Raw genomic sequence first — 18,479 nt, 5'->3', positions numbered from 1 at the left:
AGTCCTCTGAGATCTGGAAAGAATTCACGGGGAAAAATAGTTCGAGTCTTGGAACTAAAGACGAGTACCTGTTCAAGCACAATGCCCTGGTCATTCCCATACAGAAGCTGCAACTACGGATCATTTACCTCTGTCAAGACACTCTTCACTTCGGGCACCGTGGCGTCACCAACACCCTTCATCTAATACAAAGACAATTTTGGTGGCCTAAGATGAAAATTGACGTTCAACGGTACATTCAAACCTGTGCAGTCTGCAATCAAAACAAGCATGATAACAAGAAACTGGCAGGTCTCCTATTTCAACCTATGTTACCTTCTAGGCCCTGGGAATTCATCGCTACGGACTTTATCGTGGAATTACCACCATCTAGGGGCTATACAACTATTATGTTTACCATTGATTTATTCACCCACATGGCCCATTTTACACCCTTATACAAGTTGCCATCTTCCTCAGAACTCGCTGGCATTTTCCTGGAACATATATTTCGCCTTCATGGACTCCCTTCCAAGATCATATCAGACCGAGGACCTCAATACGTCTCTCAATTCTGGAAACATCTATGTCGCATTCTAGGAATCCAACGTGCCCTCTCATCAGGATACCACCCACAGACTAACGGAGTTACGGAACGTGTGAACCAGACCCTGGAACAATACCTTCGTTGTTTCGCCACCAAGGTACAGGACGACTGGTCGCTCCTTATACCCGTGGCTGAATTCGCCTACAATAATTCTGATCACTCGGCAGTCAAGACCAGCCCTTTTTATTGCAGCCAAGGATTCCACCCGTCAGTTCTACCTTCCATTCTCCCACACCAGTACCAACCGTCGACTCTTGGATTGAAACTCTCATCAACCTACACAAGGAAGCCAAAGAACATTTAGAAAAGTCCTGAACACACACTAAGCGTTATGCGGCTACCAAAAGAAGACCAGGGCTTTCTTATGCCGGCGGTGATCAAGTCTGGCTGTCCTCGAAACTACTGCCTCGACATTTACGACCAAACAAACTGGCCCCCTGATATTATGGCCCGTTTTCCATAAAGGAAATCATAAACCCAGTCTCATTCCAGCTCAAGTTGCCTGACTCCAGGAAAAAGATGCATCCACCTTTTCACACTTCTTTATTAAAACCTTTCATCCGATCCTCCCGGAAATCCTGCAGACCCAACCCCGTGGTTGTGGACGACCAGCTGGAATATGAAGTTTCCAGAATATGCGACTCCAGGTATAAACAGGGTCAACTCCAATACCTGGTCGAGTGGAAAGGATATCCTCCTAGTGAAAGAACCTGGGAACCAATTTCTAATCTGAATACCCCTCGATTGCTCAGAAGGTATCATCTCATACACCCGGCAAACCTGGTGGAAGAGGTTTTCGGAGGATGCATGCCGTCATGATCCACAGAACACGCCCCTTTTGGACTTCCTGGTCCCTATCACAACGGGGCTTGCACTCCTTGGTACTCCCAACATGGCCGTCTAATGTGGTACACCTTCTACCAGCCTCCACGTCGGACTTAGCATATTCTACAAATAGACCACGCCCCAGTGGCCCTGTGCGTCTCAACGCTATCGCTGGTAGTGGCTAGACATGTGCTCCCTAGTTCGCTGAACTATTCTCCTGTTCCTGGTTCCCAGACCCTCTAAATCCCATCTCCCTTCCTCCCTCTTCTCTCTACCTTGCTTCCCGGATTTCGTGTGCCGTCTTCGTGTACACCTTCCTCGTTTCCTGGACTTCCCGGAGCATCTGAGTATCCCGGAACACTGAACGCGCGCTGGAGCCAGAAGAGGCTCGTGCGGGCTTGTACAAAACCCGATCCGTGCGCAAGAAGACTCGTCCCAAGAAATCCTGCAAGGATCGATCTCAGGTGAGAAAGGGGGAAATCCGTGACAGTGGCATCCTTTGAAATGCTTAATTAAATGCAATAGTACGGCCACATTGGCACAGTGTGGTTGTTTCCCTGTAATTTAACTGTTTTGGCTCTGTGGATCTGTAAGCAGAAGCTCCACAATTGACATAAGCGCCCGCAGCCCAGTTGCTGGTCTCAATTCTAGTTGACCTTATTGATAGGTAGAAGCGCTGGGAATCCAGTTCTTTTCTGCTTCTTGTTGTTTCCTCTACATTTAAAATTGGACATCTCTCAAGAAGGTGGAACGCATAATAGACAATGGAGATTCATCACTAGATTGCTGATGGGTAAAGAATTTATGAAACATATTGAGACAAATTTATTTTTTCATTAAGAAAATGCAGAGACAGTTGATAGATTGTCAACATTTTGGGATGCATTGAAGGCCATCTTGCCGTGTAGGATAATTAGTTACGCCTCATACAAAAAAAGTTAATGAGGCAGCACTCATGCACCTGGAAACTAATTATAAGCAGTCAGTGATTGTCCATACCGCCTGCCCCCCAAAGATTAATCTTTTTGACATGCTGAATGCGAAACGGGCCCTTGATAAAGTGTTACGATCTAAAGCTGAAAAAGATTTGTTTTACACAAGACGGGCATTTTGCTAATGCAGAGCTAGATCAGGGGACTTGTTAGCTAATAGATTGAAAGGTAGAGATAAAGGTAAGCACGTGCTTTTTGATTCTGAAAGTAATGGGCAACTATTGAGGAAGAATAAGGATATTTGTGGCGCATTTAGAACATTTGATGAATCCCTATACTGTGAAGATGAGACAGTGGCTGTTGATGAGATAATGGAGTTTCTTGAGCATATTGATAACCTGAAATTAACAGCCAACGACAAACTTTGTTTAGATGGTGACATTTCATTACAGGAAGTCACTGACTGTATGGGATTAATGTCGCCTGGTAAATGTCCAGGCCCGGATGGTTTTCCAATCGATTTCTATGCCACTTTTAGTTCATCTAATGCCCCAATTTTGGTTGAGCTTTTCAGAGATCATCAATTCCGAGGAAGTGGCTGACTCGATGAGGAGTACAGCGATATCTGTGATACCTAAGCCTGGAAATGACCATTCGGTCTGTGGCAATTATAGACCCATATCCTTACTGAATGCAGACGTTAAACCCTAGCAAAAATGTATGTAATGCGATTTAATCCGATACTGCCAGAAATAATTCCCAAAAATCAAACGGGTTTCATGTATGGTAGAAATAGTTTTGATAATTTAATGGAATTATTTGATGTTAAACACCATAGAAGTAGCTTGCTTGACCTGTACGATGCAATCAGTATGGATGCTGAGAAGGAATTTAATAGGGTCAGTTGGGCATTCCTCAGGCAAGTATTGATGAAAGTGGGTTATGACCTCTTCATTGAACCTTGGCAATTAATATTAGCGAAAAAGGCATCCAGATTAAGGACAGTATCTGAAAGATCCTGCTATATGCAGATGATCTTTTAGTCTTGCTCTCAGATCCGGAACATTCTTTTCGGGAACTGCACTTAACTTTACAGGCATTAGGTTGAGTGTCGAGTTATAAAGTTAATGTTTTAAAATCAATGATCTATCTAATCTCGCCGACATTCCATAGAGGTCTTTTTGGAGTTGATCAGGATATTTGGGCCAAAAATGGATACAAATATCTGGATATTCAGATTTCCAGGAATGTGAATAGCCTTTTAGCCCATAATATCCAAACTAACCTTACAGAAATAACAGCATTCTGCTTGAAATTGGGAAGACTAAACCTGACGTTATGGGGAAAGATCAATACAATCAAGATGACCTTCCTCTATCTGGTATTTTCGTGTGTAACATAAATAGTCTTTCTGTAGGGTCAGGGGGAAGATATAAAATTCTTACAGACATACTTATGAAGCCGGTGAGATTGGGAGGTTTTGCTTTTCCAAATGTTGCTTTGTACCATAGGGCCTTTACTTTGCACACCCTGCACTATTGTTTGCAGGATGATGTTTCTAGCTGCCCGAATTGGGTTAATATAGAGAGGGCATCTGTACATCCGCTCCCATTGCACTTTCTCCTTAGTATGGAGAAAAAGTTGATCGGTGACAAAACACCCCCATTTGTGAGATATGTTTTGAAAGAATGGAAAAAGTGTTGTGAAAGCTCTGGAATCAAATATCTTCTGAGCCCAGAGTCTTCCATTTGGAAAAATCCAGCAATTTGTTGTAATAACCAAACCCTGTCATGGCTCTCTTGGCAATCGTTGGGTATTTGGAAGGTGGGACGTCTATGATAGTACTTCTTTACTTAGTTTTGAATTCCTTAGATTTAAGTATAAACTATGCACTATAGAAATCCGACATTACCGTAAACTTTGTGAGGTATTTGCGTTATTGTTTGCTCCCTTGAACGCGACCGTGGATGCTGTCCCCAGTACACAACATTTTTCTAGAAGTACACCTCTTTCGGCTTCTACTTTAGCTTTATATAACCCTTTTGCGCCAGCTGACATCACTTCAGCCACAGGTCAAGGTAGAGAGACGTGCGGTTCAGATTTGAACCTCATTCTCTCAGACAGGGAATGGAATCAAATTTATGCAGGACCTACTAGATATAAAATAGATCTAGATCTACGATTTACTCAGCAACGAGTCATACATTGTATTTGTTGGATTCCCTCAAAGATGAAGCGTTGTGGTCTCTTAGATGATGATATAGGCTGGAGTTGTAAGTCGGATATTGGCACTAGCCTACATATGTTTTGGTCTGGTCCAAAAATGTGTGATTTCTGGGAGGCCATATTGCAGCGCATGAATCTTGTGTTAGATCTCCCAATTCCACAGACTCCATTGTTGTGTGTATTGGGCCGGTTTCCTGTTAATCTGATTTGTCAGTGGACTCTCTTTTGGCCGTATAGAGCATTAATGATGGCGAAGATACAGATATTAAAATGTTGAAAAAATGTAACCAAGCCTTCTGTTGATGATTGGTTGCATGACCTCTCTACTTTCTTTCAAGTAGGGAGTCTGTTACCTATTAGAGATTTGGAAAGAATTGACAAATACTCTGCAATTTGGAATCTGTTTAATGAATTATATACCTTTTTTTAGTTAAACTTTCTTTGATTGATTCACGTCTCAAGACATTTAACAAAAATAAACACGTTCATGGTGAAATACAGCAACAAAAGTACAGGTCATGTCCTACGTCGTCATACTACCAGCCGAATTCTCCCGAACGCTTGTGGCACACGCAGCAGGGCCTCTTCACTGGTCCTCCAATAGCATGGTGGAATATACTGCAACTTGAGTTAGATACTAGGACATTGTCTAAAGTTACCTACAGTGCAGGCTCTGGTTCCCCAGACTCTAACTCGGGGCGTTGAGATAGTAAGTAGGACACCAGGGGGCCCCAAATGTTCTTAGGCCTCATCTGTTGGCCGCACAGTAAGCCATATTCTTGTCAGTGTCCCTAAGCCAAACCAGGTGCTTAAGCCAAGCCTGTATTCCAGGAGGGGATGTGCTGTCCATCTCTTCAAGATACATCTCCTAGCAACTATCATGCACATTGTAAGCAACTTCCAGTTCTGTTTTGGGATCGTAGGGAGTCAACCAAACATGCAACACATTATTTTGCAAGGCACTGCACAACCCAGCATGCTAGAGACTACCTCCACCACTCCCTCCCATAAATCTTGTAGCTTAGGGCACACCCATAACATGTGGGCAAAGTGAGCTCATACAGCGTTACATCTCGGCAACTACCTGCACTGTCGCGATTAAACTGATGGAGGCGAGCTGTGGCAAGGTACGCTCTGTGTTGGGTTTTGAATTGAATTTGTTTTAAGCGTGTATTCAATGCCCCACTATGCGTGTGTTCGCAGAGCATTGCCCACTGCTTCTCTGTGAAGGGAGCCCCAGCATCCTCCTCCAATTGTCTACACTTCAGGGTCTCCTGGGGGGAGTCACGTTGAATTATCCCATACAATGCAGAGACCACTCATCTCGTAGCTGGGGAGCCCAGCAGAAACCTCTGCAGCGGGAGTGTAGGTGGTATATTAGGGAACGACTGGGACCACTCCCTAAAAGTGGCTCAGATTCTGAAGTATTGCTTTCTGCGTTGGAACCCTCCTCCCATCTTTGATGAGAACTGCTCCTGAGTTACAAATGTCCCCCACGGGTATAAGTCATCCATGCGTTCGATCCCCACCCCTCTCCACTCCCAGACTACGGCTTCATCACATCTTGGTTGCAGGTACTAGATATTCCATAGCTGAAGGCCCGGGTCGAAGGGAATATTGACTTGCAGTCGCTTCAGGACCTTGTTCCATGCGTTCACTGTGCATGAAACTGGGTCAAATTTACATCTGTCTGACACCCTCATTGACTGTAGGGTTCCTCGCAGAGCGAATGGTCTGACTGAGCATCTCTCAATGCATACAGGAGGATAATATGAGGCAAATGACATTCATTAGGATGCAAAGTATAGCTGTGCTGTAAGGAAATGTAACTCCATGCTTAGTGCAACCAGGGTGTCCCAACTCACCGAGGGGTCCGCTGTACCATGCCAGTTTAACTAACTGGGCCTTCAGTTCAGCGAAGTAGCCGACTCCCGGCCACCCTCCGATATTTTAGAATATGTAAAGCAGTGTGGGGACCACCACCGTTTTGGCGATCGCAATCTGACCCAGCAGCGACTCTCCAGTCTACACCTTCACTCCACCTTGCATTTCAGAGCGTGTAGATACCTTATGGGATTGTCCTCCAGTAACATCCGGGCATCCCGGCTTACCCGTATCCCTAGATATGTGACCATTGTTTGCTCCCATCTGATCTCTTCAGTGTTGAGAGGTTTAACCGTGGATTAATTTAGTGGGAATAATATTGACCAATTTATCCTGAGGCCAGAAGCCTGCCCGAAATCCGCTGTTTCCAGTGACAGCGGTTGCAAATTAGGACGCAGGGCCTTTGAAGTATAGGATTGCATTGTCTGCATACAGCGACACCTGCTCCCTAGCACCACCCAGTGCCAGACCCCTTGACAGATGGAATTTGCATAGCCGGGCTGCCAGTGATTCAATCACGATCACAAACAGCAATGGCAAGATCGGATAGCCTTGTTTGGTTCCGTGACCCAAGTTAAAGGTCCTGGATCTCTTGCCTCTGAGCCTTATTTGAGCAATCGCTCCAGCATACAGCAGGTGTACCGCCTTCAGGTAGTATTCCGAACTGCCCACCTGGCGCAGTACCTCCACTTGACGGAGTCGAATGCTTTCTCCATGTCTAGTAGAGCCGCCAATGCCTGCACATTGGGGGTCTTTTTGAGCGAGAATTGTGAAGAGCTGGCACAAGTTCAGTTAGGTTGACCTCCCCGGGATGAAGCCTGACTGGTCCGCATGGACAATGTTTGAGACCTACGGGAGCAGTCGTCTGCCAGTACCTTGGCAAAAATGTTAGTTTCTGATGTTTGTTAATCTGCTTAGAATCACATGCTGTGCAGAGGTCTGACATCCAGTGGTCACTGCGGAGTATTGCATTTTGTTTTTCGTAGTCGAAAAGGGGACGTCGACAAGGCGTGTCTGTAACACTATCCCTATAGTGACGTGCGTTGTACCCACAATCCCTCACGCGTCGAGGTCCCTCAGATTGTTTTTTTCCGCCCAGCTTATGGGCGCCTTACGCGGAGCTCCTAGAGAGACATTGCTAAACAATTACTACGGACCTCGGTCCTTAATATATACTTATTGTTAAAGATCCCTCCCCTCGACGTTCGCTGTGAAGCTGTTTCTCCGCCGAGCAAGTTTTCGACGGAGGAGAAGAGACGGAGGAGATCCTTCGGCGCTGCCGAACACGTGGCCAGGCCTCGCCGGCCAACATACAGTAGGGAGAGTGGGGGTTTCGAACTTTTACCTTCTCGTCGAGAATGTCTTTCTTTCTCCCCTATCTTTCCCTTGGGGTTGTTATCACCAGTTTTTATTGCCTCAGCTACGGAGAGGACACCTTTTAAGTTTTGCCCACGCTGTAGGGGCAAATACACTTGGAAGGACAAACACAAGCTCTGTAATCGTTGCTTGCCTCTCGATCATAAAGAGGACAGCTGCGCGGCCTGTAAGCTCTTGAAACCAAGAACTCTTAAAGAACGGAAAGTTAAGAGGTGGGCGGACTACGCGATGTCGAAGTCAGTTTCCTCACCCGCCGCCGCTGTTACAGAAAGTGACGAGGAGGGTGATAACTCGACTTCCGTTACGGAAGTCATTAACCCCCAGAAGGAGCGCTCGCGCTCCTCGACGTCCGTCCCCGGCCCCGACGGGCTCGGCTCACGCCCTGCTTATGGGGATGAACACCCCGGCGACAAGGACGCACACAGACCCCATAGGCCTAAGCACACAACCCACGGCTCTTCTTCGTCCAGGACGAAGGATCCACCAGCGCCGAAGGGGACGCAGGGCACTCCGGCGTCGACCTCAGACCGCAAGGGTCTCAAGCCCCACCCGCAAACGCAGCCGCGACCAGCGATTGGGCTTTTATCTAATACGGGCGCTACCCCAAAAACATCCGACGTAACGCTCCATAGAGCGGCCGTCGAAAAACAACGCGCAACGCAGGCAACGCCGACTCCAGAACCCTTGACTGACGAACTCCTCGTCGAGAGTCTGGCGAGAATTGTTTCCGAGGACAAACGTAAGCGGACGACGAAACAGACGTCGAATACCGCACCCAAGGATATAGAAACGCCGAAAAAGCACAGGAGTAGCCAGGAACTGCCCCATCCATCTAAAGGCACTTCTGAACTACCGGAGGGCTTTTCTGAGGGCGACGGAAACCTTTCGTCGACGTTGTGGGAGCGTTCGAAGCGTTTTGAAGGTGAAAACACTGATTTCCCCCCTCTAGACTATTCAGGGGTTCCCCATGAGACCCTGGAAAGACTCCATTCTTGTATGGAAAAGATGGAGAGGTTTTTGGGTAGCCAAAACCCACCCACACCCAAAAGACCAAGAGAATGGACCCAGGATGACCCTAGGGTCAAGATTCCTAGGCTGTTTCCCCCTTCTACAGATGCATATGACCTCACTGAAGAGGAGCAATACCTCCAGGAAGATGAGGAGTGTTTAGGTGGAGAGGAAGAACTTGAGGAAGAGAGGTTTGAGGAAGACCCTTACACTAGCGCAGGAGCTTTCGAAGAAGATACAGCTATCTCACAGCCCTGGCACTCCCCATCAGGGCAGCCTTGGCAATCCCCATCAGTGCACTCAGACCCTGATGTCTTTCATCCTTCTCCTCCCAAGGACTCACCTATTGGGAACACCTCCCCCATAGATGACCAGCCTTCACTTAATGCACTATTGCGCAAGGCAGCAGCGCATTTTGAAATAGACACAGGGGAGACCCTTCCGGACATAGACTTTGTAGAAAAGGTTATTAAGGAAAAAGCCCCGGTCAGCCAGTCCATTCCGCTCCTGGCTTCTATAAAAAGAAGAATAACTCCTTCCCTTTCCAATCCGGCCTTAGTCAGAGGGGTCAACCCTCGGATAGAAAAGCTCTTCAGCCCTTCGTCTTCTGACCCTTTGTACATCAGGGGACATTCTATTCTGGACTCTCTGGTAGTGACTAACACAAGAAAGAGAGCGGGGGTACCACTATCTACTAGTGAGGCACCACCTGACAAAGAAGGCAAGAAGCTCTATGCACTTGGGAAGAGAATCACGACATCCGCCGCCTTCTCAACCAGGATCGTGAATAACAATTCCCTACTAGCTAGCTACGCAGATGCACAGTGGAGCAAGCTGCGCAGCGAAGCAGAGGACGCACCAGAACCCGTGCGTTCACGCCTGTTGGCTACTATATCAGAGGGAGCTCTTGTAAACCAGGGCATCGTAAAGAACTCCTTAGATGCCGCAGAGACAGCTGGCCGCTCCCTGGTTCAGGGAATACTTCTCAAACGCCATGTCTGGCTGCGCAATTCGGGATTTAAGCCAGAAACCAAGGCTTCCCTAATAAATAAGCCACTAGAGCAAACATATCTGTTTGGGAAAGCAGTTGATAAGGCCCTAGAACATGCGAAGAAGGAGTTTGATACCATCAAGACGCTTGACCAAATTTCTAGGCCACCTAACAGACGCAGCTATGGCAATAGACGCTCCTTTCGTGGCCAACGCCAGCAGAAAAACCAACAACAATTTTACTCTGCTACCAACTGGCCCTCTAACCAAAGCACCCAATTCAGTCAAAGAGGCCAACGTCGTGGCAAAGGAAGAGGGCGCGGCTCCAGTCCAAAAGGCCCCACGCCCAATACCAACAAATGACCCAAAGATTCGGGTCCCCTCCCATGCATCACCGGTCGGGGGCCGGCTAACATCGTTCCTTTCAGCATGGGAGGGAATAACGTCAGACCGCTGGGTATTATCCACCATAGCCCACGGATACTGCATCGAATTCAACGGTTCCCCGAAATACAGACCCCCACGGAACCGACGCATGACACCGGAACACCTCACTATTCTTCTTCAAGAAGTAGAAGAGCTACTGAAAAAAGAAGTACTTCCTTGTACCCAAAAAGGACTTAACCATGCGCCCTGTATTAGATCTGCGCCCAGCGAACAACTTTGTCAAACCCCAAAAGTTTCGTATGGTGACCTTGCAGGAAGTAATCCCACTGTTATCACAGGGGGATTACATGACAACACTAGACATGAAAGATGCATACTTTCATATTTTAATGTTGCGAGCGCACAGAAAATACCTCAGGTTCAAGATAGAGAACAAACACTATCAGTTCAGAGTACTACCCTTCGGGATAGCATCTGCACCAAGGGTATTTACGAAAGTACTGGCAGTGGCAGCGGCCCACCTGCGCAGATTATCCATCCCGGTTTACCCGTACCTCGACGACTGGCTCATAACAGGGGATTCTTACGAAACATGCTTCTCCAATACTCAAAGGACCGTAGACCTTTTGTCCCAACTGGGCTTCTCCATCAACGAAAAGAAGTCCAGCTTAGACCCCAGCCAAATCAAACAATTCCTAGGGGCTCTAATTCGAACAAAGGACGGCCTCGTCTTCCCCTCCAACGAGAGGGTCCAAAACATGCTGTTTCAGATCCCCCAATATGTGGCAGGTCGAGAGGTGACGGTACGCAAAGCAATGCGCTTGCTAGGGATGATGGCGTCATGTATTTATTTGGTACCTCACACGCGCCTTCGCATGCGCCCAATGCAAGAGTGGCTCTACAGCCAGTGGTGTCAGGCCAGCGGACAATGGGACGATCTGGTGGTGGTCTCGCAGGCCTTGGTTCTCTCGCTACGGTGGTGGACAAAGGAAAACCTGTTATTAGGGAAAACTTTTGCCACACCCGCAGTGGAAGCCACTCTAACCACAGACGCATCCCTTACAGGATGGGGGGCTCACCTATCCCATCAGACTGCTCACGGAGTGTGGACTCCGAGCTTAGCATCCAAGCATATAAACCTGCTGGAACTATTAGCAGTGTTAAAAGCACTGAAAGCCTTTCAGGAACACTTACAAGGAAAGACAGTGATGGTCCTCACAGACAGCACCACAGCCATGCACTATCTCAACAAGCAAGGGGGCACTCACTCTCCAGGACTGTCCAAGCTGTCCCAGAATATATGGAAGTGGGCTCTCAAACACAACATGTTCCTACTATCACAACATGTACCAGGGGAACTCAATCTGCTAGCAGACAAACTCAGCAGAGACTTCCCCCTACCCAAAGAGTACGAATGGCAATTACACGAAAACATCGTCTTAGACGTCTTCACGCAATGGGGTTTCCCGGAAATAGACCTGTTCGCAACCCTGGAGAACTCACAATGCCAAAGTTACGCCTCCAGGTACCCCCAGAACCAGTCCAAGGGGAACGGTCTGTTGATTCAATGGTCAGGGAAATTTGTTTACGCCTTTCCCCCGACTCCCCTCCTCAACAAAGTGGTGCACAAGATGCACCAAGAGCAGGTTACCATGATACTAGTAGCCCCAATGTGGGCCCGGCAGCCATGGTTCGCTCACTTGATGGAGATGTCCCTATCTCCCCCAATGAAACTTCCCTGCCCGTACAACATGCCGTCTCAAAGCAGGGGCAGGACACTGCATCCATGCCCTCAGACCATGAACTTAGCAGCCTGGCTCCTGAGATCATAGAATTTGGACATTTACATCTCCCTCAGAGATGTATGGACATCCTCAGGGAAGCCAGAAAACCTAATATTCGCCACTGCTATTCTAGCAAGTGGAAAAGATTTGTCATCTGGTGTAGAAGTAAGAACATCAACCCGGTTGACTGCTCTGCCACTAACATTATTCTGTACTTGACCCATTTACTGGATTCAGGTCTAGTGTTTAATTCCATTAAAGTCCACCTAGCGGCACTTTCTGCATACACCACTTCCCAACTTAAAGTGTCGTGGTGGAAGATACCAGTTATCAAGGCCTTTATGGAAGGGGTAAAGAGAATACACCCCCCGATAGCTAAACCAGCTCCCGGATGGGACTTAAACGTGGTACTTCCTAGACTCATGGGCACTCCTTTCGAACCCATGCACAAGGCGACTCTTAAATACCTCACTCTTAAGACTGCTTTCCTAATAGCTATCACCTCCATTAGGAGAGTAAGTGAACTACAGGCTCTTTCTGTACTAGACCCCTTCGTATCAGTTCACAAGGATAAGGTGGTTCTTCGCACACACCCAAGGTTTGCACCAAAATTCATCTTGAAATTTCATGTACATCAATCTATAGAACTACCAACGTTCTTTCAAAACCCTTCCAGCTTGGGAGAAAAAAGTCTGCATACACTAGATGTACGCAGAGCTGTCATGTTCTACATGGAAAGAACCAGATCACTGAGAAAGACTAATCAGTTCTTTGTCTCGGTGGCAGCAGGAAGAGAAGGAGATGCAGTCTCTAAGTCCACTATATCTAGATGGATTGTACAATGCATCACTCTCTGTTACACTCTTGCTAAGAGAGAACTACCCTTCAAGCCAAGAGCACATTCCACTCGAGGCACTGGGGCTTCCATAGCATTCATTGCAAATGTTCCCCTTGAGTCCATCTGCAAAGCGGCTACCTGGAGTTCTGTGCACACCTTTACAAAACACTACTGTCTAGATGCACACTCGAGATCTGACTCCCAGGTGGGACAGGCAGTATTAAGACATCTTTTCTCTACTGTTCCTTCTCATAACCCACCGCCAACTCCGGGTACTGCTCGCTAGTCTATGCACAGCATGTGATTCTAAGCAGATTAACAAACATCAGAAGAAAATGCATTACTTACCGTAAAAGCATTTCTGATGGTTGTATCTGCTTAGATTCACGTGCGCCCGCCCTTCCTCCCCACTCGGATGGAAGGAACATAGACATCCTCTACTTATTTCTCTCTTTTCTGTACTCACTCACGTCTAGAAGGCTCCCTCAGGGCAGAAAAATACAAACAGAGGGACCTCGACGCGTGAGGGATTGTGGGTACAACACACGTCACTATAGGGATAGTGTTACAGACACGCCTTGTCGACGTCCCCTTTTCGACTACGAAAAACAAAATGCAATACTCCGCAGTGACCACTGGATGTCGGACCTATGCACAGCATGTGAATCTAAGCAGATACAACCATCAGAAATGCTTTTACGGTAAGTAATGCATTGTCATCTCGGTTCAGCAAGGAGATAGGGCAGTCCAGGGGGTGCTTCCCAGGATTCAGGATCAGAGTGATCACTGCCTCACGTATAGTTAGGGGAAGCTGTCCCCCTTCATCCCATACTGAAAGCAGATGTTGGACTACTTCTGGGCCCATTTCCTTGTAGAATTCAGCCGTTATTCCATCTGTGCCCGGCACCTTCGCACATATTGTGAGCAGAACGTTGCTGTGCATAATAGGCTCAGCAATTGCCACGATCGCCTCTCGCTGCAATACAGACAGGGACGCCTCACTCACATACTCTACATGTTCTTCTGTTGATATCGACCCTCTATATGTATATAGCCACTCATAAAATTGACGGAAGGTGTCCAATATGGCATCCGGCTGTCCAACCACTTCACCATCCACTGTCTTCACAGCAACTATGTCCGTGGCCACCCTTTCACGTCTGAGCACTGCTGCTAATAGTCTACCCAGCCTACCCTCTTCCCCGTACTGACGGGCCAGTGCTGGACACGCTAGGTATTTAATCTCGCGCTTGGCCAGGTTATTGAAGGGGTCTAATGCGTCACGCAAGTTAGCCTTGTAGCCAGCTCCTTCCTTTTCCTCAACCCTGCTCTCGTGACTCTCGATTTCCCACTCTGTTTGACTCAATTGTCTACGTATCGTCTAAAACATTCCCAGTTCCAGGGTTGGACATCCCCCATGTAGGACCATTTTGAATGCCTCCCATAAAAAGCTTGCGGTGGAAATCGAGCTCAGGCTCTCCTGGAATTATGGAGGTGAAAATAATCCTCTCCATAAGATTCCAATCAGGCCAAATGCCCCAACCCCGACCCACCCCCATTACAACTACCCTTACTCGGCCCCCGTATCTAACACCACTGCACTCACTAGTGAGCCAGACCCCCTCCATCACCCTTCCGTACGTGGCATGTCTGCCGGTTTTCCCCGGCCTCTCGGGCCTGGGATCTTCTATTTTCTTGCATCACTGTGGACCACTCCCATTGCAGCCTCTTCTGGATCGTTTCGCCCCCAACATCCTGTGTCAAGGACTTCTCACTGTTCTCGGGTGCCACCACATTGAGGCCTTCTTCACACATTGTCACTCTACACTGCTTGCCTTTCCAGGAGAACCGCAGGCCAGACGGGAAAGTCTGCTTGTATCGGAACATCTCCTGATTAAGTATTCTGGTGACCATTCCCATCAGCCTCCACTTGAGTATAGTAGAGTGGAGTGTGCCAAGTCTTGGAAAAGCTGTACTTCCGAGATATTGATGGTCGTCCGTTGGTCGAGCCCCCGGTTCTTTTCTTGTCGGCCCCACTCTGTGAATCCTATCTAGACGAATCTCATCCGGTGGCATCTCCAGGAGAAGGCCAGCACAGACAGTCTGGATTGATTTCTTAAGCTCATTGTCCACAATCTTTTCCGGAAAGGTTCTTGAAGCGAATGTTGGAGCGTCTTGACCTATTCTTCAGATCCTTGCACTGGAGCTCTAGATTATGCAACATCTGTGCTAACTACTTTGTCATTTTACGAGAGTCTTCAGCCAATTCCTGTAAGGCTTGCTCGTTCATGTCTACTCGCTCTCCTAATTTTGAGAGTTCTCCTTTAATTTCCTGCACAGCACCTTTTTGATCAGATTTCAAAGAGATCTGCTCTTGAGAAGATCTGCTCTTGTAAAGAGTTTTGGAGAGATTCCATTAGATTTTTCTGCTGATCCGCTACGCACTGCATCAATTCTTACTTGGTGATTGCCATGGTGTCCTGGAGCAATGGCGTCTCCTCGTCCCGAGCTTCTGTTTGTGGAGATTGGGCAGTTTTTGGAGCCTTATGCCTGCCAGCACCTACTAATCGTGCCTTCTGCCCCACGAGTGTTCGCTGTGGAGCCCTTATTCCGTCCTCTTCCTTTTGCTTTTGACATGCCCCCCGGCAGGTTGCCTTCCTTATGAACCCCGGCTCACCGTCACCTAACATCTGTGCAACTTGGTGTATGGGTCCAGCCCTCTGGGGGCTGGAGTGAGCCTTCCCCCACTTCGGTTTCCGTCACAGCAGCATTAGTAGTGCCTACGGCCCCAGATTAAATTGTGTCTTCCCATTGGGCTCAGGGAGTTCTCTCGTGGATGAGGCCCAAACTCCAGCACTATCTTGGCCCCTTTCACCCTTCACCTAGCAGGGCCGTTCTCCACTCCACCACACTGTGTCACTTGTTACTTTGAAGGCACTACTTCACCAGGGAGTATCGGATGTATCTCTGCTCTACTCTTCATTTCTCACTGTGTATGTGTCTTCCCCCCCTAGCTGTTGGTCCCTATGCGCTGTGCCGGTATCAATAAGGGCCCCCACCCCCTGCATTCCTCTTCTTTTTATTAAAGTACTGTGATAGCTGCGGGCCCCCTCGCTCCTCCTCCCCTACTGCTTGTATCACCTCCAAGCTGGCACCTTCCTCAACCACACCGGGGCTCTTCGCTCTTCCAAACTGTCACCCTCCTAGGCCATACCTAGTCCCTTCAGTGTGCTCTTTTTGGCTCCCTCTATGTAGCTTAAAGCAGTGACTTTTTTTGTCTTTTTTCCCTTTTAGATGAGGGAGAGTGCGGAATCTTTGGGCCAGGGTGGAGCAAACTTGCAGGAGGGTAGGCATGTCCAGATACGAATGGACCCCCAGTGAATGCCTTTTGGGAACTTACCCTAGACTTGCTAAAATTAAGCACATTGTGAAACTCATGTGCATTCTAACCAAAAGGACCATTGCAATGGCATGGAAACGACCAAATGGCCCACAGTTCAAAACATGTTATGGGGAGTTGGAGCGCTGGGTGGGAGCTGAAACTAAAGCTTGGGAGGACAGTGTCGCAAGATCTCCTGAAGATGCGAGTCAGGCGCTACATGCTTGGAAAGCCCTAACGTGTACTATGTTTCACCCTTCTGATGATAAACCCCCTTGAACGATTTGCTCCAATGTTTTTGGAACTCACCACCTCCAATAGTACTTGAACAGGTTACCCCCTGAACCTGAACTTGCCCTCCCCCTTCTCATTTCCCCCCTTGCCCTTTCCCTCGTCCCTCTTGCCCTACCCCCTCACTGATTCCTCCCATACCAAATCGCACCATCAATCACACAGAGACAGTTAATGTTAATGTAGGTTTAATGTTTTTACCTTGATATATACCATCTGAAATACTCTGTTGCAGCATGCCAGCTCTGGCACGCTGCTCTTGTAACCCAAGAAATGGCAATAAAGACATTTTAAAATAAATTAGATGAGGAAGTGTGGACGTCGCACCCTATGCGGACTACTTGTGCCCCACTGTCCACCTCAAATATCCTTGGTGAGGCTACAGCCCCCACCACACTTTCCGAGCCGACTGGGGGGGCTCTGCTCACACTACATTGTGTATTGTCAGCCACCAGCCCCTACAGCTATCGTGTCCCCATGGCTGGTCTTTCCCCCAGAGGGGGATGACAACTCCTCTGAGGCAGCGCAGAGCGCTGGTGATGGCTCTCCTTGTCAGCGCCCCTGCAATAGATGTGGCATTCGGGTCCTCCTTCCAGCGGAGTTCGGCTGGGCCGCACACTCTAGATAGTTGCTGCACCCTCTCCGATCCCCTGGCTGTCTTCTTCGTCGCAGTGGCTTGGTTTCGCTATTCGGGACCGCACTTGCCCTTACTGCCTCAGTGGGGGCTTCCCACTATCCCAGTGTGCTTTGTTCTCGGGGTGGGGGCCGAATATAGCTTTTCGAGGGGTTTGGGTCCTCTGACGTATTCCATATCTATGACAGTAATCACCACAGCTGTGCTGCTTCGGAAAATCTTTCGCCGTCTGCGTCGATGATGTCGACACGCCGCCCTCGAAGACCTCCTCCGACGGCCGACGTCACTGGATGTTATAAGTAGGACGCACGACGCCCGTAGCCTCAGTTCTGTTTTTACTGCGAACGTGTTCGCTTCGGAGATCTCGGCACGCCTCGAGTCTTTGGAGTTTCTGTTCTTTCGGTTCTTCAAACCTGTTCGTTTGTGAAGAAAAAGTTCTTCGAGATGTCTACCTCTTCTTCTACCCCGCGTCCGGGCTTCAAGAAGTGCGGGGACTGCGGGTCCAAGATGTCAGTGACAGACTCGCACGACGCCTGCCTCTGGTGCCTCGGAGAGGCCCATGACACGGATGATTGTGTCAACTGCCAGTCGCTTACGTCCAAAGCCTTGCGGGGGTGCAAGAAGAAACTGTTGGTCGGTAAGGTGTCCAAGCCCCGGAAGTCGAGGTCCACGGGGCTTTCGACGGACGATTCGAGGGGCGACTCTCCGCATCGTCGTCGGAAGTCCAGTGGGTCTCGGTCTCAGAGTGGGTCCCGCCACTCCTCTGCCACTTCGAGGCACTCCCGGAAGCGCCATCATCAGTCACTGTCCTCGTCCGAGGACTGCACCCGTCGGCGGGTCGCTTATCTCACCAAGCATGCGACTCCGGAAGAATGGGCTTTCTTCGGTAAGAAAATGCTAGCGATTCTCGAATCGCAGGGTACTGGTCCGTCCGCGTCGCCGAGTGGGGTCGGTCGTGATCGGACTAGAGACACCACTCGTACGCCTTCGGGCTCGGGTGGTCGGCATGATTTGCGGGAACGGTCCCGCTCAGACAAGAGGAATCGTTCTAGTCATGCCCGTTCCAGGTCCCGGTCCTCGACGCGCTCAAGACCGTGTGCACCTGTGATGTCTTCGAGGAAGACGACGACGACGCCTGTGGCGCGAGGTCGTCGAGGGGCTCTCTCGAGGCTCCGCCTCCGAGGAAGTCGTCGACGCCATCGGTGCCCAGGCTTTCGATGGACACGCTCGGGGCTCCGCCCTCGAGGCCTGTGTCGACGCCGTCGATGCTGGCGGCGCCGCGTTCCGCATCGACACCGATTCACTCGACGCCCTTCGAGGCTGTTTCGACTGAGGTAC

This window comes from Ambystoma mexicanum, chromosome 6q (genome assembly GCF_040938575.1).
Source record: "Ambystoma mexicanum isolate Mex_15411 chromosome 6q, UKY_AmexF1_1, whole genome shotgun sequence".
Lineage (NCBI taxonomy): Eukaryota > Metazoa > Chordata > Amphibia > Caudata > Ambystomatidae > Ambystoma > Ambystoma mexicanum.
Note: the sequence above shows the minus strand (reverse complement) of the source record.